The sequence below is a fragment of the Moschus berezovskii genome, chromosome 8 (assembly GCF_049115385.1).
Source record: "Moschus berezovskii isolate FMDL1 chromosome 8, NW_MosBer_1.0, whole genome shotgun sequence".
Lineage (NCBI taxonomy): Eukaryota > Metazoa > Chordata > Mammalia > Artiodactyla > Moschidae > Moschus > Moschus berezovskii.
Window position 1 is genome coordinate 83,113,044 of NC_142467.1, and position 26,093 is coordinate 83,139,136.

The 26,093-nt window shown below is 42.0% G+C and overlaps 1 long non-coding RNA gene across 4 annotated transcripts in view; it reads left to right on the plus strand.

Moving 5' to 3' along the window:
* Positions 1-26,093, plus strand: part of LOC129558381 (uncharacterized) — a 70,209-nt gene that overhangs the window by 17,643 nt on the left and 26,473 nt on the right. Inside the window, exons 1-4 of one of the 4 annotated variants that reach the window (XR_008686417.2) lie at positions 1,821-2,115; positions 2,546-2,681; positions 6,844-6,911; positions 21,369-21,495. The exons of 1 other annotated variant lie outside the window; for it this stretch is intronic. This is a non-coding gene — a long non-coding RNA (uncharacterized LOC129558381). Of the gene's footprint in view, positions 1-1,820; positions 2,116-2,545; positions 2,682-6,843; positions 6,912-21,368; positions 21,496-26,093 lie in introns of those variants that run through there. 2 more of the 4 variants (XR_016037965.1, XR_016037967.1) reach the window with 2 other exon arrangements.

A 26,093-nucleotide genomic window follows, 5' to 3' on the forward strand; every position in this document is an offset into this window, starting at 1 on the left:
CATGTGTGCCAAGCGTCTGATTCATGTTTACACTTAAAAAGGACTGTGTCCCGGTCTCCTCATTGCTAAGCAGTTGTTCTTCTAGTTGTTCTTCAAGGGAGACCTTGGCATATATACAGATCAGCTATATGATCACCTGCTTGAAAGGACACATGATGAATTAAGCTGAGAAATATTGACTTTAAATGTATGAGAAGAGTTCTGATCTAGAATAGTAATGATCACCCAGAAGCACAGAATGAATATTTACTAGACCTTATGAGTTGTACCGAGTAAAGTCATGCTCAAAATTCTCCAAGCCAGGCTTCAGCAATATGTGAACCGTGAACTCCCAGATGTTCAAGCAGGTTTTAGAAAAGGCAGAGGCACCAGAGATCAAATTGCCAACATCCACTGGATCACGGAGAAAGCAAGAGAGTTCCAGAAAAATATCTATTTCTGCTTCATTGACTATGCCAAAGCCTTTGACTGTGTGGATCACAATAAACTGTGGAAAATTCTGAAAGAGATGGGAATCCCAGACCACCTGACCTGCCTCTTGAGAAACGTGTATGCAGGTCAGGAAGCAACAGTCAGAACTGTACATGGAACAACAGACTGGTTCCAAATAGGAAAAGGAGTACGTCAAGGCTGTATGTTGTCACCTTACTTATTTAACTTATATGCAGAGTACATCATGAGGAACGCTGGGCTGGAAGAAGCACAAGCTGGAATCAAGATTGCCAGGAGAAATATCAATAACCTCAGATATGCAGATGACACTACCCTTATGGCAGAAAGTGAAGAGGAACTCAAAAGCCTCTTGATGAAAGTGAAAGAGGAGAGTGAAAAGGTTGGCTTGAAGCTCAACATTCAGAAAACGAAGATCATGGCATCTGGTCCCATCACTTCTTGGGAAATAGATGGGAAAACAGTGGAAACAGTGTCAGACTTTATTTTTTTGGGCTCCAAAATCACTGCAGATGCTGATTGCAGCCATGAAATTAAAAGACGCTTACTCCTTAGAAGGAAAGTTATGACAACCTTGATAGTATATTAAAAAGCAGAGACATTACTTTGCCAACAAAGGTCCGTCTAGTCAAGGGTATGGTTTTTCCCGTGGTCATGTATGGATGTGAGAGTTGGACTGTGAAGAAAGCTGATCACCGAAGAATTGATGCTTTTGAACTGTGGTGCTGGAGAAGACTCTTGAGAGTCCCTTGGACTACAAGGAAATCCAACCAGTCCATTCTAAAGGAGATCAGTCCTGGGTGTTCATTGGAAGGACTGATGCTAAAGCTGAAACTGCAATACTTTGGCCACCTCATGCGACGAGTTGACTCACCGGAAAAGAGTCTGAAGCTGGGAGGAATTGGGGGTGGGAGGAGAAGGGGACAACAGAGAATGAGATGGCTGGATGGCATCACCGACTCTGTGGACAGGAGTTTGAGTGAATTCCGGGAGTTGGTGATGGACAGGGAGGCCTGGCGTGCTGTGATTCATGGGGGCTCGGAGAGTCGAACACGACTGAGAGACTGAACTGAACTGATGAGTTGTACCGAGACATCAACTAGAACTAGTCCAATTCATTCCTGGTAGTACTTCAACCCCAGGAGTGAGAACGGGCAGAGAGGAGTGTGGGAGAGTCGAGGACCTTGCATCTGTCTGGGTAAAGCAGGACAGAATCCCACGTTTGAGCCTGCGGCCAGACAACGAGCTTTCCTTCAGAGTCATATTCTGGAGTCTTGGGAGAGGAAGTGCCAGCAGAGGGGCTGTGTGGGCAAGGGAACATGCACAGCAGCGGGCCTTTTCTCTTGTCTGTGGAAGCAAAAGCCCTTTAGTTGAGACCAAGTCTTTAATCCTATGATAAGAGATCAAATGTAAAGTCTCCGCAAGCCTGGGAGAGCTAAAGAGAATGAAATGTGTGTTGAAGGAGAAAGGGCTAATAGCAGTGTTCTGTTGCAGGGTGGAGAGAAAGCTTCAAGAAGGGCTTGTTCAATTTAGGTCCTTATAGATACTGAAGATATCTTTGTGGGCCTCCAAAGTTAAGGCCAAGGAAGGAGCTTAGCTGCCAGGATCCAGAAGAACTGAAAGAAGGAAGTACATAGATGGGGATGGTTACAAGCCTCAGTTATGGTAAGGGTTCCTTACATTTTTTCACACAAGTCCTTGTTAGGTAGAGGAGACCAAAGGGGTGGGGTGTGTTTCCTTCTGGGGAAGTAGGAGGAATTTAGCCTAAACAAGATTGATGCAAATTCAGTATTTCTTTAAGATGTGGTAGCTTAATCTTAAAAATTCTTCAGTATTTTCAATTCCAGTGTATATTCATTTTTGCTTTGATACAGAAAATAAGAACAAACTAATTTGAGCATTGGGAAGAATGTGGGTGCAAAGTCACCTCATTCATGTCTGTCCCTTTATGACCCTATGGACTGTAGCCTGCCAGGCTCCTCTGTCCAAGGGATTCTTCAGGAAAGATACGGGGATGGGCTGCCATTGCCTCCTCCAGGGAATCTTCCTGACCCAGGGATTGAACCTGCATCTCTTGTGTCTCCTGCATTGGCAGGTGGGTTCTTTACTACTAGTGCCACCTGGAAGAGGGGCTACGTTTATTGTGTGGTAATGCCTGGCTCCCTGCCCATGGGCTGCATCGAAGTGAGGAGCATGGACCTGGGACCAGCACGTGATATAATCATTGCAAAGTGAGTTGTTCCTAAAAGCCTAGTTCTGACTCTTGTTTTCCTATTTGGTCCTAACTTGGACTCACTCAAAACAGGCAAAGTAATCTAAGGAGAGTGTGCTTTTCTCCTAGTTCTTCCAATGCTGCCTCTAAAGTATTACCTGAAAGGAAAACTAAATAAGATGACTTCAGTTTTGTCCCTATCCTGACTATGAGAGTTTTAGCATCTTCTTTGGTATGACTTCTCCACAATCTAGTATATAAAGTATAGTGAGAATTAAATTGCTAACAAGAAATAGAAATTGATTATAAATGCATCCCATCCACCAAGGTTATCATTCTCTTCTCACCCCTCTGGAAAAAAACAAACACAGATTTTAACTAAGTGTTGGCATAGGCACAGGGCAAGCCTTGCAAGTAAAATATTGAGGAAAACCTTCCTGGGTTCGGCCTTGTGGCCCCTTAGCATGGGGAGTCTCAGGCGTGGGTGACAGAACCCCATCTTGGTAGGCTGATGGAGCTTTTCCAGCGTTGCAACAAATCATTCCCTTTTCCAAGTGAAAGCATAACAAGTCAGGAGACATGTTAGCCATATATTTGTATCATTTCATTAGTGTTCATTAAAGTTTTTAGCGAAACAGCTAGTATTTAATGCTCACACTTGGGCATAGAGATCACTTCCTTTCCTGAATTATTTTCTTCCTTGATAGAAAAGGCAGAGTCACACTGTTATTCTCAGCCATGGGACAGTAGCCAGAAAGGGCACTCATTTGTGTGCTGTCTTCATGTATCATCTGTACATACTTGTTTTTCATTGTATAACCATATTTTGTGTTTGTTTAGGCTTATTTCAAGCAAAGTGAAAGTCACTGAGTTGTGTCTGACTCTTTGTGACCCCATGGACTATACAGTCCATGGAATTCTCCAGGCCAGAATACTAGAGTGGGTGGCCTTTCCCTTCTCAAGGGGATCGTCCCAACCCAGGGATCGAACCCAGGTCTCCCGCATTGCAGGTGGATTCCTTACCAACTGAGTTATCAGGAAAGCCCGATTTGAAACAAAACTACTTATCATAGTAGTTTTGATATGCTGATTGTAGTTTTGATATGCTGATGTGTTTCTCAATATATTAAAGAAGTGCATATCTCAGACTGTAAGACAGAAAAAATTGTCCATCTGCCAACTAAACCATGCTGTGAAACCTCAGTAATATACATAGAACCAGTAACACACGATTACATCACATTCTATAGTGCTAACACTGGCTTAAACACAGAGGCAAGAGGTAGGTGGGAGGGCTTATATTCTGTCAGTGTTAGCAACTCCCAGAAATGAAGGTAGTCGCTGAGCTCCAAGGAGGAGGATTTGGGGCCACAGGCCAGGAAGAAGCAAACTGGAGTCTTCTCTGGAAGTTTTAAGGGAGGCTGAGGGCTAAAGGAAATACACAGGTGAAATCATAGGTATGCAGACCTGGGATTATAGCACTGTGAACCAGGGACTTCCCTGGTGGTCCAGTGGCAAAGACTCCATGCTCTCAATGCAGGGTTCTTAGTGGGTTTGATCCCTGGTCAGGGAACTAGATCCCACATGCCACAACTAAGTCCCAACATGGCCAAATAAATATTAAAGCACTGTGGTTCAACCTTTTCCTGTTCAGCCTGGTTGGTGACTGCTGTAGTAATGGAGACCAATAATGAACTTTTGGAGGATGAAGCAGAAAGTGCCTACTGAAGGGTAACGGGGTATGCCACTCTGACACAAGGATTTGAACTGAAGGCAATTGAGAAGAAGCAGTTGTAAGAAAAGCTCTCTGCCCTCTCAATAGTTGCCTTTAAAAGCATGACAAAAATTTGTAAAGGAGTCCTCCTCCTCTCTCAGTTAAGTACAGAAGCTAGTCACCAGAGACAATTCTAGACCCTTATCAGCCCAGAGACGGCACCAGAGTAATTCATGCAAGACAAACCTTGTAAAACCAGTGCTCATCCGCCATTGGTCCTTACCCTTTCCACATTATTTGCCTTCCACAACTCACTAACCCTAGAAGCTCAAAGTCCCTTTCCTTTGTATTGTCACTTGTCTGAACATTTATTTTATTGTTATTGTTAACAAGCTATGTAAGCCCAAGTTCTAACCACCCTTTTGAGTTACTGGGTACCCATTTGAGTAAGTGTAATGTACGTACTAATAAACTACCATTACCTAAGATGAGTGGAGGAAAAGATTTTTCCCCTCCCGTATACTACCTGTCTGACAGCTTCCTCTGCATTGAGAGTAACTGGAGATTATTTTAGCCCCTACTGTTGCAACAGAATGAAATATGTTAATTTTAAAATCGATGTCTCTTTTTTTCTTTTTGGGCAACTGAGCATTAAGGGCTGGGTGAATGATCCCTGAGTCTGTGCTTGCGGTCCATGAGCACAAGAGAGATGGGTATTTTCCTGGAAGAATGTATAGATCCTGCAAAAAGTTTCCAGCTGATGTCTAGTGTTAGCTTGCAAGGTCCTAAGCGGCTGGCTGCTGCCATGGTGCCGAGCAGGCAGGGGAGCACGTGAATATCACATTCAGAGTGACCCTGGCGGGCCCTGGGAAATGGACTGCTTATTTTGCCTGGGACTATCCTGTTTTGAGCCACGTTCCTCTTGGGGTATGAGTATTGTTGGGAAAACTGAAGAAAAGATAGAGCAAGGACTATGTCTTGCTGATGTTGTTAGTTTTTCAACAAATCACAAAATAGATCTAAGTTTAAAAGGCTATTTGGCGGGAACATTACTGAAGGGCACTATTTTACTTCGGCTAATAGCTTACTATGTATGGGCTACTCTCTTGAGTTCGTGATCTACAGAAATTCACTTAGTCCTCACCATGAGTTTTCTTCAGTATACATTATCCCCAGTTTAAAGATAAACTAAGCCCAAAGTGGCTAACTGACCCAAGGTCATATAGGTATTTGAGGCAGAGCCTTTGATAATGAAAGAAGTCTGGCTTCAGAATCTGTACTCCTATGTCCTATGCCATTCTGCTTTGCTTATTAAATATAAGATGGATGGATGGGAGAGAGGGTGGGACAGCAGCTTATATGACTTACTGAGACTGATGCATCTGGCCTTATGTGCAATCAGGACCTTAGTGGCTCTGATTACTTACGCTCAAAAGATTATGGGTTTTCTTTCCCCCACATTCAGACATGAAATAAATGACCCATAGACATAGAAAGCAAACTTTATGGTTACCAAAGGGGAAAGAATTTGGTATTAACATATACACACTACTACATATAAAATGGGCTTCCCAGGTGGCTCAGTGGTAAAGAATCTGCCTGCCAATGCAGGAGACATTAGAGCTGTGGGTTCCATCCCTGTGTCAGGAAGATCCCCTGAGGAAGGAAATGGCAACCCACTCTGGTATTCTTGCCTGGGAAATCCCATGGATAGAGGAGCTTGAAGGGCTACGCTCCATGGGGTTGCAAAGAGTTGGACACGACTGAGTATATATAAAATAGATAACCAACAAGGATGTACTGTATAGCTCAGGAACTACACTCAATATTTTATAATAAGCTATAAGGGAAACCGGAGAAGGCAATGGCAAGCCACTCCAGTACTCTTGCCTAGAAAATCCCATGGATGGAGGAGCCTGGTAGGCTGCAGTCCCTGGGGTCGCTGGGGGTCGGACACGACTGAGCGACTTCACTTTCACTTTTCACTTTCACACAATGGAGAAGGAAATGGCAACCCACTCCAGTGTTCTTGCCTGGAGAATCCCAGGGAAGGGGGAGCCTGGTGGGCTTCCATCTATGGGGTCACACAGAGTCGGACACGACTGAAGTGACTTAGCAGCAGCATAAGGGAAACAAATGTGGAAAAGGGTACACACATATGTATATATGAATCACTATGCTGTGTACCTGAAACATACACAACATGGTAAATCATCTATACTTCAATAAAAAATTTAAAAAAGAGAAAAAATGAATGGAATTTGAACTCAGGATTGCCTTTGGAGTGCTCAGGGGAAATGTTGCCAGATTCTTTTTAACAACAAAACCTGTGTGGACAAGCACTATAGTTTCCTGATATTAGCCTCATCTTTAGGGCATAAATGGTCTTTTTTTTTTTTTTTTCAACTTTAGGAGAGCAAGCAGGATATAAGTAATCTGATGATTCTTCTGTTTTTCCTTGTTACAGCTCCTGGTAGAAATCCATTCACAGTGGTCAAGCTCCTTGAAAGAGCATATGTGCGCATAAACTTAATTGTAAGTAGGTTGGACTTGTTTTGAATTTTAGAAACAGTTATCACAATTGGGTTTTCAAATTAAAGCTCTGGGCCAGTATATGGATATTAAAATATTAAAAAGCATAATATGGCCTGAACATTCTTTTAGTGACATTCAGGTCCATTATTGAAATATATCCCAATGGGTAGTACCTGTAAGGTCGGACCCTGGTGGCCTTCTTGGCTTCCCCTTCCCGGTGGCTATCTTGGCTCCTTCTTCCCCTCTCCATCCCCCGCCGGAGGGAAAAAGTCCCGCCAAACTGCTGAGGAATTTCTGACGTAATAACCCTCTGCCGAGCTCTATCCCCCCCTTTCCTGACCTCCAGAGTGACCAACCCGGTCTAGCTGACCACTCACAATCTCGCATTCCCGAGCTTTAGCTTATCTTAGGCCTGTCCAGGTTATATGACACCACTTCCTGCCCCGAAGGCATAAAAATCGCACCCGGCCTTTGTTCGGGGCAGAACTCCTCGTGGCCATTCTTGCGGTCAGTGGGTTCTGCCCGGGAGCAAGCGCACTGCCAATAAAGCCTGTTACCTTCCATTGGTGTCTGGGTTATTTCCTTACAGCTTGAGACGCCCGTTTCCGTGACCTTACAGTACCCGGTGGTTAAGCTCTGGAACCAGACACCCTGTGTTGGAAAACCATTAGCAGGCTGTGTGATCTGAAGCAAACTACTGAACCTCTCGGTGCCTTTGTTTCTTCTAGTGTAAACGGGCTAATATATGTTACCATGATCATGAGATGGTCTGTGTAATGAGCTCTTAGTACAGTGCCTATTATACTGTAAGTACCCTCTAAATGTTAGGTAGAGTGAATAAAGCACATTGTGTAATTTTCAATTATGTTACACTAAGATTTCACTCAATAAAAATATTTATATTAGAAAAAGGTCTAGCCTCAGGTCTCTGACAGAATGCAAGCTCACCAGGTGTTAAATCGGTGTATTAATTATCCATTGATAGCCACCTGGTGTATGATTTTTCTGACACACTATCTACAAAATAATCCCCCCTTAGGCCTTCCAGACTGAATAAAGCAGGAAAATAATCTGCGGTTGTCTTCTCTACAGTAAGTACAACTGTAGTTTGAGAACAGCCTTTCCATAATGGTACATTATTTTTTTGCTTAGCAGTGTCACTCCTGCAGTCATCTAATACCTTTGAAGCAGATTAATCCATTAAAAGGTGTTCTCCTAGTGTCTAGTAATTGCCAGTAAAGTCTAATCACAGTGGCTACACAAGAACCTTCAAGAAATACTATAAGATAATTAAAACATAAAGGGTATGCAAAAGTAGCAAATCAATAGAGACAGTAAACACGGTTTATCAACAGTCCTGAGAACATTTTCTCAATTCTAAAATGTAAATGGATTTGGGTTGGAGCACACGGCTAGGATGACAGATAGGATCCTGGTAATGGTTTAATTAACTCCAGTTTCCTGCATGTTAAAGGTTGCCTCAGCCCACTGGCTCATGTAACAAACCCTCTGAGGATTTTGTTAGCTGGTGTCTGATATGAAGACCAGGCAGCCTTCCCTTCCTTGCAGGGTTACATTTTGCCCTCCTCCCCTGGAGGCCTTATCAAAACACAGCCCTCTGTTTTCTCTATAAATACACAGATATTTTTAATTTCAGCTCACACGGTTTGACTTTGTAATCAAGGTAAAAGGAACACACATACACACGCTGCCTAAGTAATGAGAAGAGTGCGCTGGGAAGAATTGTGTAATTAAAATTATATATTAAAATTCACACACAGTATATGTAGAATGTTAGAAAAACCACGGCAGCTCTCCAGATGATTCATTTGCTGTTTTAATTCTTCCATAACGTAGGCTATTTTATAATTAGCCACAGAACTCTGCCACTTGGTTAGTTCAACCCGATGAAAGGAATAATAAGGAGTATTTACTATTAATGGATATTGAAACTACTACTCTGAGCAGGCCCAATAAAGAATAGTTATTTACTGTTCTTAGCTGGCCATTTAAAATGGAATATAGCCAGTGTTTTGCCTGCAATCGTGAATTTAACTCTTCCAGGAGAGATAAGGGTAAGCTTTTTTGAGGAATTACAATCTGTTTTTTAAAACTGGCTGTGAGGGCCAAGTGTTAGTTAAAAGAAAAATTCTTTTTCCAACCTGCGAGAATGAAGTTGCGCACAATTAACTTTATCATTAGTAAATAAAGGAGTTACTTAACCTCTGCCCTTGCAGAAGTTCCTGATATTTTGCTGAGGAAAGGGCAAGAGACCCATTATGTTTATTTATTCACTTTGTTAAAAGGTTATTCTTGAAGACTGTGATATAGAAACGCGTAATACATAATCTGTGTTAATAAAGATCTATTTACTCCACCATTAAAGAAGCTGGTTATTATATGATGCTCATTAATACTATGAAGAGATTTTTTTTCCTGTTGCTCCCAAAGGAAAGATTATCAAGCTGTCAGTAAAGGACTCACTGTCTTTAAATTAGAGATCACTGAGGTACCCTGTGTAAAGGATATTAAAAGCAAGTATAGTCATGCCATCTTACTGCAAGATGAGCCAGAGGGAAGTATATTGCTTATCTTCCGAAATGAAACGTCGAAAGTGCCAACTACCTGTGATTTAAAAAATTTCTCTCTTCCTACACTTAGGCTTTTTATCTTGAAGCAGGAATCTAAGCTTGTCCTTTTAAACAATGATTTAGAGGAAGAAATTTAACACCTCCTGCTTGCGACATCTATTTTTCAATAAATCTATGCTTTCTCTGCCCTCCGCCACGTTATCAGTCATTCACATCCCAGAGGAAATGCTTCAGGCTTGGGGTTAAATTAAGGTCCTATCTCCAGTGATTGTCTAGAAAGCTGTCTACATTCTCAAACAAACTTATCTGCATTATATACAGCCATAAATGCTTCCTGCCAAGCGAAGACACTGTTGTTTTTCTCCACTGATGTCAATGGTTAAGATTATTAATTGTCAGCTGAGAATTAAAAGAAAAGCCACAATTACATTTCATTATAATTTGTAAACAGGTTGAACTTCTATCAGTTTAGTTCTGTGATGCTGAAATCAACATGGGATATGAATGTCCTATATTCTTATTAAAAAATACAGGTCTAACAAGATGCACTGTATTATTTCTCAGAATACTATTTCAAGTTATACTACTTCTTGCTGTCTGTCTTTGAGGGTTTGGTGATAACCCTTTCTGCTAATTTGAGAGATGTACAGTATCTGAAACGTCCATCATTTTACAGCTTCTTGCTTAACAAAAAAAAACTGACATAAATTAATTTTACTACATAGAAGAATTGTCTCAGACATCAGAGGAGGTTGCTGCTGCTGCTGCTAAGTCACTTCAGTCGTGTCCGACTCTGTGTGACCCCATAGACGGCAGCCCACCAGGCTCCCCCGTCCCTGGGATTCTCCAGGCAAGATCACTGGAGTGGGTTGCCATTTCCTTCTCCAATGCATGAAAGGGAAAAGTGAAAATGAAGGCGCTCAGTCGTGTCTGACTCTCCGCGACCCCATGGACTGCAGCCCACCAGGCTCCTCCGTCCATGGGATTTTTCAGGCAAGAGCACTGGAGTGGGGTGCCACTGCCCTCTCCTCAAAGGAGGTTGCTGCTGCTGCTGCTAAGTCACGTCAGTCGTGTCCGACTCTGTGTGACCCCACAGACGGAAGCCCACCAGGCTCCCCCTTCCCTGGGATTCTCCAGGCAAGAACACTGGAGTGGGTTGCCATTTCCTCCTCCAATGTGTGAAAGTGAAAAGTGAAAGTGAAGTCGCTCAGTCGTGTCCGACCCTCAGCGACCCCATGGACTGCAGCCTACCAGGCTCCTCCATCCATGGGATTTTCTAGGCAAGAGTACTGGAGTGGCTTGCCATTGCCTTCTCCATCAAAGGAGGTTAGTTGGGGTTAAATACAAATGGGCCTTCTGATAAAAACAAACACATACACATGCACACATGCACATTCTTTTCCCCCAATTTAACCAAACCCATTTCAGTGTTCTTTCTTGGGATAGAAATACCAACCAGCATTGATTGGGAGCTAAACAAAGCCCAGTTTACAAAATAAGAAGGTGTCCACAACAACGTAGTGTAAAATCTCTGAACTGAGGACTAGAAGCAGGCATTGCAGAGAAATACCTGGGCAGGATGAGGGTAGCATATCCTGACTCGCTAGCAAAGCACAGCATAGTTGCAGGAAGAAGAGGGATAGTTTGTATTGTATATTTAGCCACAAATGTATAAACTCATTCATTCAATAAATATACATTGAGTGCACACTACATGCCCAAGTATAGTTCCAGGCCCTAGGGATGTATGAGTTTACAAAGTTCATATCCTCATGGAGTTTATATTCTAGTGGAAGAAATCAGATAAAGAAACACATAACTAACAGGCACTCTGTGCTCTGAGAAAAACTGGCAGAAGAGGTCTTCAGATGATATTTTTAGGAGAAGATTTTATGAGCCCAATTCTTGCATCTGCTCATAACAAGAAAAGCATGAAAATCATTAACATCTGCTTCTTGTGACCAAGAGCAAGCCTCTGCACATACCCGCCTTCACTAAAATCATATATAATACTGACCTCTCCCCTTACGTGTTGAGAGCAGTTTTTCAGAGATCTCTGAAATGCTGTCTCTGGTGCCATAGTCCTCATTTTGTCCCACATCATACTTAACTCACACAGAAAAGAGAAACATATAACTATATATATGACTGATGAGAGTTAGTGCCATGGAAAAAACTGGCATGGAGGTTGGGGAGGGCACTGTTTTGTACAAGGGAGGCTCCAGAAAGGTCTCATAAGAGATCTTTGAGCAGAGAGCTGAAGGGAGTGAGGGGGGTGGGCCCTGTAGACAGGTAGGGAAAAAGAATTGCAAACAAAGACAATGGTAAGCACAAAGGCCCTGGGGTGAGTGCTCGGAAGAGCAGGGAGTCAGCGTAGCATGGTTGGGGGGAAAGTGGCAGGAGACGAGGACAGAATGGTGATGTTAAGACCGGTGAGTAGGCTCTGGTAGGTCAAGTAGCACCTTGAAGGACAGATGATCTAAGTACTGTGGAAAGAGGAGTATTGTGATCTGACAAAGGTTTTTAGAGCATGACTATGCTGTGTGGAAAAGACACTTGGGACGGGGTGGAAGCAGAAGGAAGAATAGAGGACTATTAACAATCATCTATAGAAGAGATGACTGTGGCTTGGATGATGGTGTTGACAACAAGTAGAGGAGAAATTTTAGGCACATTTTGAAGAAGCCCAAAGAATTTATTGTCAGATTGTATGCAGTGTTGAGAGAAGGATCGCTGTAAGGTTTCTGGTTGGTAACTTGGAAAAATACAATTGGTACTTAACAGACATTGGGATGACTTCCACAGGACCAAGAATGTAGGGGTGGAAGTGACTGGTGCAAGAGCTTGATGGTGGACTTAAGTTTGAGATGCCCATTGGACATCCTGGTGGAGGTGTCAAACAGAGAACTGGGTGTATGAGCCTGGAATTCAGGGAAGAGGTCCAGGCTGGGAATACCAATTTAAAGTCATCCAAATATAGATGCTGGAAAAGATTGAAGGCAGGAGGAGAAGGGGGTGACAGAGGCTAAGATGGGTGGATGTCATGAGCGACTCAGTGGACATGAGTTTGAGCAAGCTCTGGGAGATAGTGAAGGACAGGGAAGCCTGGCGTGCTGCAGTCCATGGGGTCACAGAGTCCAACACAAGAGAGTAAGTGAACTGAAATATAGATGACATTTAAATCCAAGACACTAGATGAGCTCAACTGAGGAGTGGATGTAGACAGAGGAGAATTCTGAAAGCTGAGATTGGAATACTCTGTGGCTAGAATGCTGAGAGGTAGGGAAGAACCAGCAAAGAAAACAGAGAAAGGTGACTGGTGAAGATGGAGGATAACCAAGAAAGATAATTATTTCATTAGCCAAGGAGAAATGCTTTATGGAAGGAGTAATGCATTATGTCAATGCTGGTGATTGAAAGTAAGACTGGAATAGAGAATGAGCACTGTGTTTGACTTTATGAAGGTCAGTAGTGATCTTGACAAGAATGATGTCAGTGCAGTGATGAGCACTAAAACCTTATGGGAGTAGATTCAGGACAGGTGGGAAGAAAACACCTAGCAAGGTCCTGTGCTCATAGGGGTTTTACTGTCAGGATGAGAAGAAAAACACGAAAGTACTTGGAGAGAGGTCTGGGTAGGGTTCTTTTTAATAGGAGATATTATAGTACATTTGTATATTGGTGGATATAATCGAGAAGAAAGGGAAACACCAATGGTGCATAGAAAGAGGAGATAATGGCCCATTTGTATCTTAGGTAAGCACCAAAACCTATTAGTAAATTCCGCAATATAGATTTACAAATCCCTTGTCATCTCTTACAAGCAAATGCAATTTTATGGAGAGAGTAATGGGTTAGGGGTGGGACTGCTGCTGCTGCTGCTGCTGCTGCTGCTAAGTCGCTTCAGTTGTGTCCAACTCTGTGTGACCCTATAGACGGCAGCCCACCAGGCTCCCCCGTCCCTGGGATTCTCCAGGCAAGAAGAGTGGGTTGCCATTTCCTTCTCCAATGCATGAAAATGAAAAGTGAGAGTGAAGTCACTCAGTCGTGTCCGACTCTTCGTGACCCCATGGACTGTAGCCCACCAGGCTCCTCTGCCCATGGGATTTTCCAGGCAAGAGTACTGGAGTGGGGTGCCATCACTTTCTCCAGGGGTAGGACTAGATGACTTCAAAGTCAGCTAACTAGCTGACACTGATTGTCTATATTCACAAGTCTAAATACACATTCAAAATCAGGGGTAATAGTAACATTTTAAAGAAGAAGCATGAATAAATCAGAAGTAGCAAAAGTTTAGCACTCCCCTGTGCTTCCCTGGTGGCTCAGTCCGTAAAGAATCCGCCTGCAATGTGGGAGACCTGGGTTCGATTGCTGGGTTGGGAAGATTCCCTGGAGAAGAGCATGGCAACCCAATCCAGTATTCTTGCCTGGAGAATCCCTATGGACAGAAGGAGCCTGGCAGGCTACAGTCCATAGGGTCGCAAAGAGTAGGACATGACTAAGTGACAAAGTACAGTGCTAACATAAGTCATTTTTCAAGTAAAGACAAAAGACAGTGATATTTTGACGATAGGGTTGGTCTTACATTAAAAATGTTTGACTATCAGGTCATTTACCACTCCATATGGTTGGTTCAGATTGAATTTAGAACTCTGAAGATAGGAAGAAAGTAGCTTTTTCATGGCATTCCTGCAGCCCTGATTTTGTTTCATGGTATCTCTGTGAGATTACCAACACACTCCAAAGTTGTAAATAGAGTATTTTGATGAATAGAGTGTTAGGGACCAACCTTGTTTTGTCCTGTCATGGGAGCCACAAGCCAAGCTCCTCTCTGTGTGCCACCCCTTTCCACCTCTGAATTATCTGACCCATCCTTTCTGTCAGGAAAGATCAGGAACAGTTTCCTACAGTTCTTAACCATGATGAGCTAGCACTTGATTCTATGGAACTTATACTTCCTGGATGTGTTAGCTGGGCCATTTGATGTTGCTAGAAATATATATTTCTATCTATAAGCATATATGCTTAAGTGCCTCAACTGAAAGGCATTTATTCTAAGAAAAGGAAAAGTCTTACATAGGAAAGACAAGAAATAATTTAAACAGTTTGTATCCAGGTCTCTTAAGACTATAATGCTGCTCAAGAACTAGACATTGTTTGAAATATTCCCTGTAAATATATAATGCCATTCACCCCTCAACAGCAAACTTCTGCTGCCCTAATCTTTGAGTAACTCTATCTCTGCTTCTTTCATTTCCAACAAAAGCACCTCTCGAATACTGCCCGCTTTGCAGCTTCTCATGGCTCTCCAGTCTGGGAGATTGTTCACTTCAGCATCTCTGTATTTGGGCCTATAACTCTTCTCACCACTGTCCATTCTCCTCAAGATAAAGGCTATGATTTATTTTTCTGGGTTTCCATCTATATCATGGGCTGGTTCCTTGTGAACTCATTTTCAAATCCCAAATCTTCCTGGTCATTAAATGTTGCAGTTTCATGTATTTCAATCCTGGTCTCTTTTCTTTTCTCTAGTGCTTTGTCCCCCAGCTCATTTCATTCAGCCACACTGTTGGCTCTGATAGCTATACCCCTGTGATTTCATCTGGATAACTGCTTCTCCTTCAGATGGCAGATCAAATACCACTTTCATTAAGAAGCCACATTCAACCAGTCCTCCTTTACACTGTGACTGTGTCTTCCTTATAATCTTCTGTGACGGGGAAACATTTTTACACACTTACACACTTGCCAGAGTGTCCAGGAGTTTCTGGCGGAGTTGTGGGTGGACAGTGGCCTGCGTGGGTTGGGGTCAGAAACACTGAAACAGTGCTCCTGGGAGCCACGGGGTGTGCTAGCATAAGTCCTTCTGAAGGAAGCCACCACTACCAGCATCACCCCTAGCATAGTTTGGCTTCAGCCAAACTGCAGGGAGGGAACACAGCCTTACCCATCAACAGAATAACTGGGTTAAAGATTTACTGAGCATGGCCTGGCCCATCATCAGTTCAGTTCAGTTCAGTCGCTCAGTCGTGTCCGACTCTCCGTGACCCCATGAATCACAGCACGCCAGGCCTCCCTGTCCATCACCAACTCCCGGAGTTCACTCAAACTCATGTCCACAGAGTCGGTGATGCCATCCAGCCATCTCATTCTCCATCGTCCCCTTCTCCTCCCGCCCCCAACCTTTCCCAGCATCAGAGTCTTTTCCAGTGAGTCAGCTCGTCGCATGAGGTGGGCCAAAGTATTGCAGTTTCAGCTTTAGCATCAGTCCCTCCAATGAACATCCAGGATTGATCTCCTTTAGAATGGACTGGTTGGATCTCCTTGCAGTATAAGGGACTCTCAAGAGTCTTCTCCAACACCACAGTTCAAAAGCATCGATTCTTCGGCGATCAGCTTTCTTCACAGTCCAACTCTCACATCCATACATGACCACGGGAAAAACCATAGCCTTGACTAGACGGACCTTTGTTGGCAAAGTAATGTCTCTGCTTTTTAATATATCATAGCTAGACCCAAATTCCGCCCCCAGTCAGTCCCTCCCATCAGGAAGCTTCCACAAGCCTCTTATCTTAATCCATCAGAGGGAAGACAGAATGAAAACCATAATCACAGAAAACTAGCCAAACTGCTTACATGGATCACAGCCTTGTCTAATGAAACTATGAGCCATGCCATGTAGGGCTACCTAAGACGGATGGGTCATGGTGGAGAGTTCCAACAAAATGTGGTCCACTGGAGAAGGGAATGGCAAACCACTTCAGTATTCTTGCCTTGAGAACCCCATGAACAGTTAAAGTGAAGTCACTCAGTCGTGTCCGACTCTTTGTGACCCCATGGACTGTAGCCCACCAGGCTCCTCCATCCATGGAATTTTCTAGGACAGAGTACTGGAGTGGGTTGCCATCTCCTTCTCCAGGGGATCTTCCCAACCTGGGGATCAAACCTGGGTCTCCCACATTGCAGGCAGACACTTTACCATCTGAGCCACTAGGGAAGCCCATGAACAGTATGGAAAGGCAAAAAGATATGACACTTAAAGATGAACTCCCCAGTTTGCTGGGTGCCCAATATGCTATTGGAGAAGAGTGGAGAAATAACTCCAGAAAGCAGGAGATGGAGCCAAAGCAAAAACAATGCCCAGTTGTGGATGTGACTGGTGATGGAAGTAAAGTCCAATGCTGTAAAGAACAATGTTGCATAGGAACCTGGAATGTCTATGAATCAAGGTAAATTGGAAGTGGTTAAACAGGAGATTTCAAGAGTGAACATTGATATTTTAGGAAACAGTAAACTAAAATGGAAGGGAATGGGTGAATTTAACTCAGATGACCATTATATCAACGACTGTGGGCAAGAATCCCTTAGAAGAAATGGAGTAGCCATCCTGGTCAACAAAAGAGTCTGAATGCGGTACCTGGGTGCAGTCTCAAAAATGACAGAATGATCTCTGTTTGTTTTCAAGGCAAACCATTCAATATCACAGTAATCCAAGTCTATGCCCGGACCAGTAATGCTGAAGAAGCTGAAGTTGAACGGTTCTATGATGACCTGCAAGACCTTTTAGAACTAACACCACCTCATCTTTGACAAAGGAGGCAAGAATATAAAATGGAGAAAAGACAGTCTCTTTAACAAGTGGTGCTGGGAAAACTGGTCAGCCACTTGTAAAAGAATGAAACTAGAACACTTCCTAACACCATACACCAAAATAAACTCAAAATGGATTAGAGAGCTAAATGTAAGACCAGAAACTATAAAACTCCTAGAGGAGAACATAGGCAAAACACTCTCCGACATAAATCACAGCAGGATCCTCCATGACCCACCTCCCAGAATATTGGAAATAAAAGCAAAAATAAACAAATGGGACCTAATTAAAATCAAAAGCTTCTGCACAGCAAAGAAAACTATAAGTAAGGAGAAAAGACAGCCTTCAGAATGGGAGAAAATAATAGCAAATGAAGCAACTGATAAAGGATTAATCTCCAAATTATACAAGCAGCTCCTGCAGCTCAATTCCAGAAAAATAAATGACCCAATCAAAAAATGGGCCAAAGAACTAAACAGACAATTCTCCAAAGAAGACATAAAGATGGCTAACAAACACATGAAAAAATGCTCAACATCCCTCATAATCAGAGAGATGCAAATCAAAACCACAATGAGATACCATTTCACACCAGTCAGAATGGCTGCTATCCGAAAGTCTACATGCAATAAATGCTGGAGAGGATGTGGAGAGAAAGGAACCCTCTTACACTGTTGGTGGGAATGCAAACTAGTACAGCCACTATGGAGAACAGTGTGGAGATTCCTCAAAAAATTGGAAATAGAACTGCCATATGATCCAGCAATCGCACTCCTGGGCATACACACCGAGGAAACCAGAATTGAGAGAGACACGTGTACCCCAATGTTCATTGCAGCACTGTTTATAATAGCCAGGACATGGAAGCAACCTAGATGTCCATCTGCAGACGAATGGATAAGAAAGCTTTGGTACATATACACAATGGAGTATTATTCAGCCATTAAAAAGAATACATTTGAATCAGTTCTGATGAGATGGATGAAACTGGAGCCTATTATACAGAGTGAAGTAAGCCAGAAAGAAAAACACCAATACAGTATACTAACACATATATATGGAATTTAGAAAGATGCAAATGATAACCCTGTATACGAGACAGCAAAAGAGACACAGATGTATAGAACAGTCTTTGGGACTCTATGGGAGAGGGTGAGGGTGGGATGATTTGGGAGAATGGCATTGAAACACGTATGTTGTCATATGTGAAACGATTCACTAGTTCAGGGTCAATGCATGTTATAGGATGCTCGGGGCTGGCATGCGGGGATGACCCAGAGGGAGGATAAAGGGGGGAGGGAGGTGGGAGGGGGGTTCGGGAGGGGGAACTTATGTAAACCCGGGGCAAATTCATATCAATGTATGGCAAAACCAACCAATATAATATTGTGAAATAATTTGCCTCCAATAAAAAATAATTACCTAAAAAAAAAAAAAAAACTAACACCAAAAAAGATATCCTTTTCATCATAGGGGACTGGAATGCAAAAGCAGGAAGTCAAGAGATAACCTGGAGTAACACAAGTTTGACCCTGGAGTACAAAATGAAGCAGGGCAAAGGCTTACAGTTTTTCCCAAGAGAGGCACTGATCATAGCAAACACCGTCTTTCAAAAACACAAGAGAGGACTCTACGTATGAGCATCACCAGATGGTCAGTATCGAAATCAGATTGATTATATTCTTTGCAGCCAAAGATGGAGAAGCTCTATACAGTCAGCAAAAACAAGATCAGGAGCTAACGTGGCTCAGATCATGAACTTCTTATTGCCAAATTCAGACTTCAATTGAAGAAACTAGGGAAAACCACTTGACTATTCAGTTATGACTTAAATCTCTTATGATTACACAGCAGAAGTGACACATAGATTCAAGGGATTAGATCTGATACACAGAGCGCCTGAAGAACTATGGGTAGAGATTCATGTCATTGTACGAGAGGCAGTGATCAAAACCATCCCCAAGAAAAAGAAATGTAAAAAGGCAAAATGGTTTTCTGAGCAGGCCTTACCAATAGTGGAGAAAAGAAGAGCAGCTAAAGGCAAAGGAGGAAAGGAAAGATATATCCATCTGAATGCAGAGTTCCAAAGAGTAGCAAAGAGAGAGATAAGAAAGTCTTCCTAAGTGATCAAAGAAGTAGAGGAAAACAATAGACTGGGAAAGACTAGAGGTCTCTTCAAGAAACTTAGAGATACTAAGGGAACATTTCACGTAAAGATGGGCTCAATAAAGGACAGAAACATATGGACATTACAGAAGCAGAAGATATTAAGAAGAGGTGGCAAGAATACACAGAAGAACTATACAAGAAAGATCTTCATGACCCAGCTAGCCACGATGGTGTGATCACTCACCTAGAGCCAGACATCCTGGAATGCGAAGTCAAGTTCAAGTGGGCCTTAGGAAGCATCACTATGAATAAAGCTAGTGGATGTGAAGGAATTTCAGCTGAGCTCTTTCAAATCCTAAAAGATGATGCTGTGAAAGTGCTGCACTCAATATGTCAGCAAATTTGGAAATCTCATCAGTGGCCACAGGACTGGAAAATGTCAGTTTTCATTCCTGGAATGAAATGCCAATGAATGTTCAAATTTCTACACAATTGCACTTATTTCATACGCTTGCAAAGTAATGCTCAGAAGTCAAGCTAGGCTTCAACAGTATGTGAATTGAGAACTCCCAGATGGTCAAGCTGGATTTAGAAAAGGCAGAGGAACCAGGGATCCATTAGATCATAGATAAAGTAAGACAATTCCGTAAGAACATCTACTTCTGCTTCATTTACTATGCTAAATTCTTTGGCTATGTGGATCACAACATGTGGAAAATTCTTCAAGAGATGGGAATTATCAGATCACTTGACCTGCCTCATAACCAAACTGATCCATAACCAAACATGGATCACAGCCTTGTCTGTAGGCAGATCAAGAAGCAACAGTTAGAACCGGACATGGGACAAGAGTATGGTTCCAAATTGGGAGAGGAGTATGTCAAGGCTGTATATTGTCACCCTGCTTATTTAACTTATATGCAGAATCCATCATGTGAAATGCCAGGTTGGATGAAGCACAAGCTGGAATCAAGATTGCTGGGAGAAATATCAGTAACCTCAGATATTTTGATGACATCACCCTTATGGCAGAAAGAGAAGAGGAACTAAAGAGCCTTGTGATGAAAGTGAAAGAGGAGAGTGAAAAAGCTGACTTAAAACTCAACATTCAGAAAACTAAGATCATGGTCTCTGGGCCCACTTCATGGCAAATAGGGAAAAAATGGAAACAGTGACTTTATTTTCTTGGGCTCCAAAAGGCCTCCAAAATCACTGCAGATAGTGACAGCAGCCATGAAATTAAAAGATGCTTGCTCCTTAGAAGAAAACCTCTGACAAACCTAGACAGCATGTTAAAAAGCAGAGGCATTACTTTGTTGACAGAGGTCTGTCTAGTCAAAGCTATGGTTTTTGCAGTATTCATGTATGGACATGGTAGTTGGACCATAACGAAAGCTGAGTGACGAAGAATTCATGATTTTGAACTGTGGTGTTGGAGAAGACTCTTGAGAATCCCTTGGATTGCAAGGAGATCAAACCAGTCTATTCTAAAGGAAACCAATCCTGACTATTCATTAGAAGGGCTGATGCTGAAGCTGAAGCTCCAGTACTTTGGCCACCTGATGCAAAGAGCTGACTCACTGGAAAAGACCTTGATAATGGGAAAGACTGAAGGCAGGAGGAGAAGGGGACGACAGAGGATGAGATTGTTGTATGTCAACACTGATTCAACATGAGTTTGAGCAAGCCCTGGGAGTTGGTGATGGACAGGAAAGCCTGGCGTACATGGGGTCTCAAAGAATTGGACACGGCTGAGCAACTGAATTGACAGGATACTTTGTCTTCTGTTTCTCTCACTAAACTGTACGATTCAGGAGGGTAGAGCCTTCTCTGATTGCGTTAAGCATTGTGTTAGTAACCAGCTCCTTGCAGAGCATGGGACATTATCATGCGACGAGTTGACTCACTGGAAAAGACTCTGATGCTGGGAAAGATTGGGGGCGGGAGGAGAAGGGAACGACCGAGCATGAGATGGCTGGATGGCATCACCGACTCTGTGGACATGAGTTTGAGTGAACTCCGGGAGTTGGTGATGGACAGGGAGGCCTGGAGTGATGTGATTCATGGGGTCGCGGAGAGTCGGTCACGACTGAGCAACTGAACTGAACTGAATTAATGAAATAATGAATCAACCTCTAATTTAGATTTTTTTTCCCCAACGAACAGAGTTCATATGCTAAACAATCTCATAATCAAGCCCCCATGTCTGATGTATCAGTGATGATCAGGAAGTGGAGTCCCGTGAAATGAAACAAGGAATCTTCTCCATCCATTTTCTCTGGAAGGGGGTTTGGTGAGTGGTAGACCTGCAGACTCTTTCCCAATACATTCTGTCGTTTCTTTTCAGAGCTTAACTATGACCAGTTTCTCCTTGTAGGACTGAGTCAGAGTATAATACATAGTCACCATTGTGACTCCCATTATACACCCCTGGGAGATTAATGTGTGTCAGTGATTCACTGTACCTTATATCTTGTCAGCAAACATGTAAAAGAGGATAAATTCATGGAAAGAATACACAAGATAGAATACTGTTCTGTGTGTGCTTTGATTTCAGAATTTAGAGCTACTTAGACAAAAGAAGTGTTTATTTTGCTTAAAGATATTCGACTGGAGTAGGTATGTCAATAGTCTGAGATTAAATAACCTTTATTTCCCCCTTAGAGCTGCAAACACTCTTTTCCCAGATTGTTGGGTTTAACACTATTCCTTTTTACTATGATAATCATTAAAAATTTTTGTTAGCTTTGTGTTGAGCTCTATCAGCATTTGTGAACTGATTAGAGTAAAAAACTGTGTAATAACAAGCTAATAACTATAACTAACTCATAGTTGATAATTAGGAAAAACCCTTTCTCTTGCATTGGTATGCTCTGATAGTACTTTAACTTTCATTTTCAAGGTCATTTTCCCCCATAAACTCTCTGGAGCCACTTAGTTAAATACACTACATTACGTAAAAATAAAATAATTTAAATTCAAATGTAACTAATTAATTTTATAGAGATGAATAGTGATACTCATGTTATTTTTTTTTAACAAAAGATTGTTGACAAATTGAAAGCAATATTTACTTGGCAGGGCTAAGGCTAAAAATAGTTAATGATATAAAGGACTAAGGCTAACTTTTGGTTTTTATACAAAAAGAATTAAAATTTAAAATGTAGTAATGCAAGATATGGAGATGACACAATCCTTATGGCAGAAAGTGAAGAGGAACTAAAAAGCCTCTTGATGAGAGTGAAAGAGGAGAGTGAAAAAGTTGGCTTAAAAATCAACATTCAGAAAACTAAGCTCATGGCATCTGGTCCCATCACTTCATGGGAAATAGATGGGGAAACTGTGGAAACAGTGTCAGACTTTATTTTTTTGGGCTCCAAAATCACTGCGGATGCTGATTGCAGCCATGAAAATAAAAGACGCTTACTCCTTGGAAGGAAAGTTATCACCAACCTAGATAGCATATTAAAAAGCAGAGACATTACTTTGTCAACAAAAGGTCCGTCTAGTCAAGGCTATGGTTTTTCCAGTGGTCATGCATGGATGTAAGAGTTGGACTGTGAAGAGAGCTGATCGCCGAAGAATTGATGCTTTTGAACTGTGGTGTTGGAGAAGACTCTTGAGAGTCCCTTGGACTGCAAGTAGATCCAACCAGTCCATCCTAAAGGAGATCAATCCTGGGTGTTCATTGGAAGGACTGATGCTAAAGCTGAAACTCCTATACTTTGGCCACCTCATGCGATGAGTTGGCTCCCTCAAAAGACTCTGATGCTGGGAGGGATTGGGGGCAGGAGGAGAAGTGGACGACAGAGAATGAGATGGCTGGATGGCATCACCGACTCAATGGACATGAGTTTGAATGACCTCTGGGAGTTGGTGATGGACAGGGAGGCCTGGTGTGCTGTGATTCATGGGGTCACAAAGAGTCGGTCATGACTGACTAACTGAACTGAACTGAACACTATACAGAATAAAAAATTTAAATCAACCAGAATACAACCCTCCTTGTATTACAGTGAAATAATTTGATTAACATGGGTATATACAGATAAAACTTTAAATAGGTAAAATTTTATGTAACCTTTACATTAATTTTAAAAGCATGAACATTTTAAAATTTAATAGAAAAATAAATATTAATTGCTGAAACACAAGTACATGGTTTACTTTAGGAAAAAAGAATATAGAAAATCTAAAGAGACTGGACTTTATTTTACAAGTTAAATTCTTAAACTTTAGACAGTATTTATCCCTGAACTGCTATCTGACATTTGGACATCAGCACATTATAATGACCCTCTCCTCTCTTCTGGTAGTTCTAAGATTAAAGTGCCAAGGTTTATAAAACAGTATATTCTGTAATCATATTACCCCACTTTAAAAAATCTTGAGTCCATATTTCTATATACTGTTGTTCAGTCGCTCAGTTGTGTCCAACTCTCGCAACCCTAATGGACTGTAGCATACCAGGCTTCCCTGTCCTTCATTATCTCCCAGAGTTTGTTCAGGTCATGTCTGTTGAGTTGGCTATGCTTTTATATATCTATTTCTCTATTAAGTTCCTTTTCTTAAAAAGACTGATACCACTACCTAGATTCAACCATGGTTTACATTTTTTCCATATTTGTTTTACCTTTGATTCTATATATACATTCTCTCTCTCACACACACACACACACGCACATTTTTGCTGAATCATTTGAAAGTAAGTTATAGATACCATGACACTTCACCCCTCTAAAGACTGCCCAAATACTCTAGCATGTATTTCCTAATAAATGCACTGTCCAACATTCACTTCAGTTCAGTGGCTCAGTCGTGTCCGACTCTTTGCGACCCCGTGAATCACAGCATGCCAGGCCTCCCTGTCCATCACCAACTCCCAGAGTTCACTCAAACTCATGTCCACAGAGTTGGTGATGCCATCCAGCCATCTCATTCTCTGTCATCCCCTTCTCCTCCTGCCCCCAATCCCTCCCAGCATCAGAGTCTTTTCCAGGGAGTCAACTCTTCCCATGAGGTGGCCAAAGTATTGGAGTTTCAGCTTTAGCGTCAGTCCTTCCAATGAACATCCAGGATTGATCTCCTCTAGAATGGACTGGTTGGATCTCCTTGCAGTCCAAGGGACTCTCAAGAGTCTTCTCCAACACCACAGTTCAAAAGCATCAATTCTTCGGCAATCAGCTTTTTTCACAGTCCAACTCTCACATCCATACATGACCATGGGAAAAACCACAGCCTTGACTAGACGGACCTTGGTTGGCAAAGTAATGTCTCTGCCTTTCAATATTCTGTCTAGGTTGGTCATAACTTTCCTTCCAAGGAGTAAGCGTCTTTTAATTTCATGGCTACAATCACCATCTGCAGTGATTTTGGAGCCCAAAAAAATAAAGTCTGACACTGTTTCCACAGTTTCCCCATCTATTTCCCATGAAGGGATGGGACCAGATGCCATGATCTTTGTTTTCTGAATGTTGAGCTTCAAGCCAACCTTCTCACTCTCCTCTTTCACTTTCATCAAGAGGCTTTTGAGTTCCTTTTCACTTTCTGCCATAAGGGTGGTGTTATCTGCATATCTGAGGTTATTGATATTTCTCCCAGCAATCCTGATTCCAGCCTGTGCTTCTTCCAGCCCAGCTTTCCTCATGATGTACTCTGCATATAAGTTAAATAAGCAGGGTGACAATATACAACCTTGACGCACTCCTTTTCCTATTTGGAACCAGTCTGTTGTTCCATGTCCAGTTCTAACTGTTGCTTCCTGACCTGCATACAGGTTTCTCAAGAGGCAGGTCAGGTGGTCTGGTATTCCCATCTCTTTCAGAATGTTCCACAATTTATTGTGATCCACACAGTCAAAAGCTTTGGCATAGTCAATGAAGCAGAAAAGGGGCATAAATAATAAAAACAACAACAACAAAAAAAAAACCTTTAGCAAGTCAAAATACCTTTTTAGCTCATTTTTTTTTTCTTTTGTATTTTCATTTTTTCCTCTCAGATTATTGAGAAATGGAAATAGTCATGGGATAGAGATCCCAGGTTAGTTCAGCACCTGTTGATGTTTCTTGGTTGTCTCACTGAGAAACTAGTTTTCTGTTAATTGAAAATGTTCTTTGCTGTGGTAACTTTTGACAATAACTTTTTTAAGAAGGAAAGATTTGGAGAACAAAGAAATAGGTGAAAGTAAAAGTCACTCAGTCGTTTCCGACTCTTTGTGACCCTATGGCCTATACAGTTCATGGAATTCTCCAGGCCAGAATACTGGAGTGAATAGCTGTTCCCTTCTCCAGGTGATCTTCCCAACCCAGGGACTGAACCCAAGTCTCACACTTTGCAGGCTGATTCTTTACCAGCTGAGTCACCAGGGAAGCCCAAGAAATAGGTAACACTGACTAATTGATGCCCTTACATCAATAGTTGTCAGTACTGAGATATTTGTCAAGACTCTCACTAAAATTATAGATTCTTCTTGTTTTTGAGTAGTATACTATGTTACATGAAATATTCTGATGGTTTTGAGAAACTCTGATCTTTTCAAACAGAAAAATTGATGATGATTAGAAATATTGCAGGCTATAACCAATACAAACTAGGTCCTTATTAGTCAAAAAAGAAATATTGCAGGCTAAATCTTGAATGCAAGTAAACATCACATGTAATTTCTGAGGCTACTTGACCACCTAATAGCTAGTCATGAGCATTGACTGAATGTGATGCCCAATCAAGTGACTGTTTTAAGATGACTTAATTTTGAAACTATACATGGTAACCGAATAAAGAACAAAAATACTACAGAACATAAAATTTACTGTATATCATTGGGTTAAAAGCTACAAATTTAATGTGTGACAAAGAGGTGACCTTTGTATTCTATGTAAAATGACTATTGCT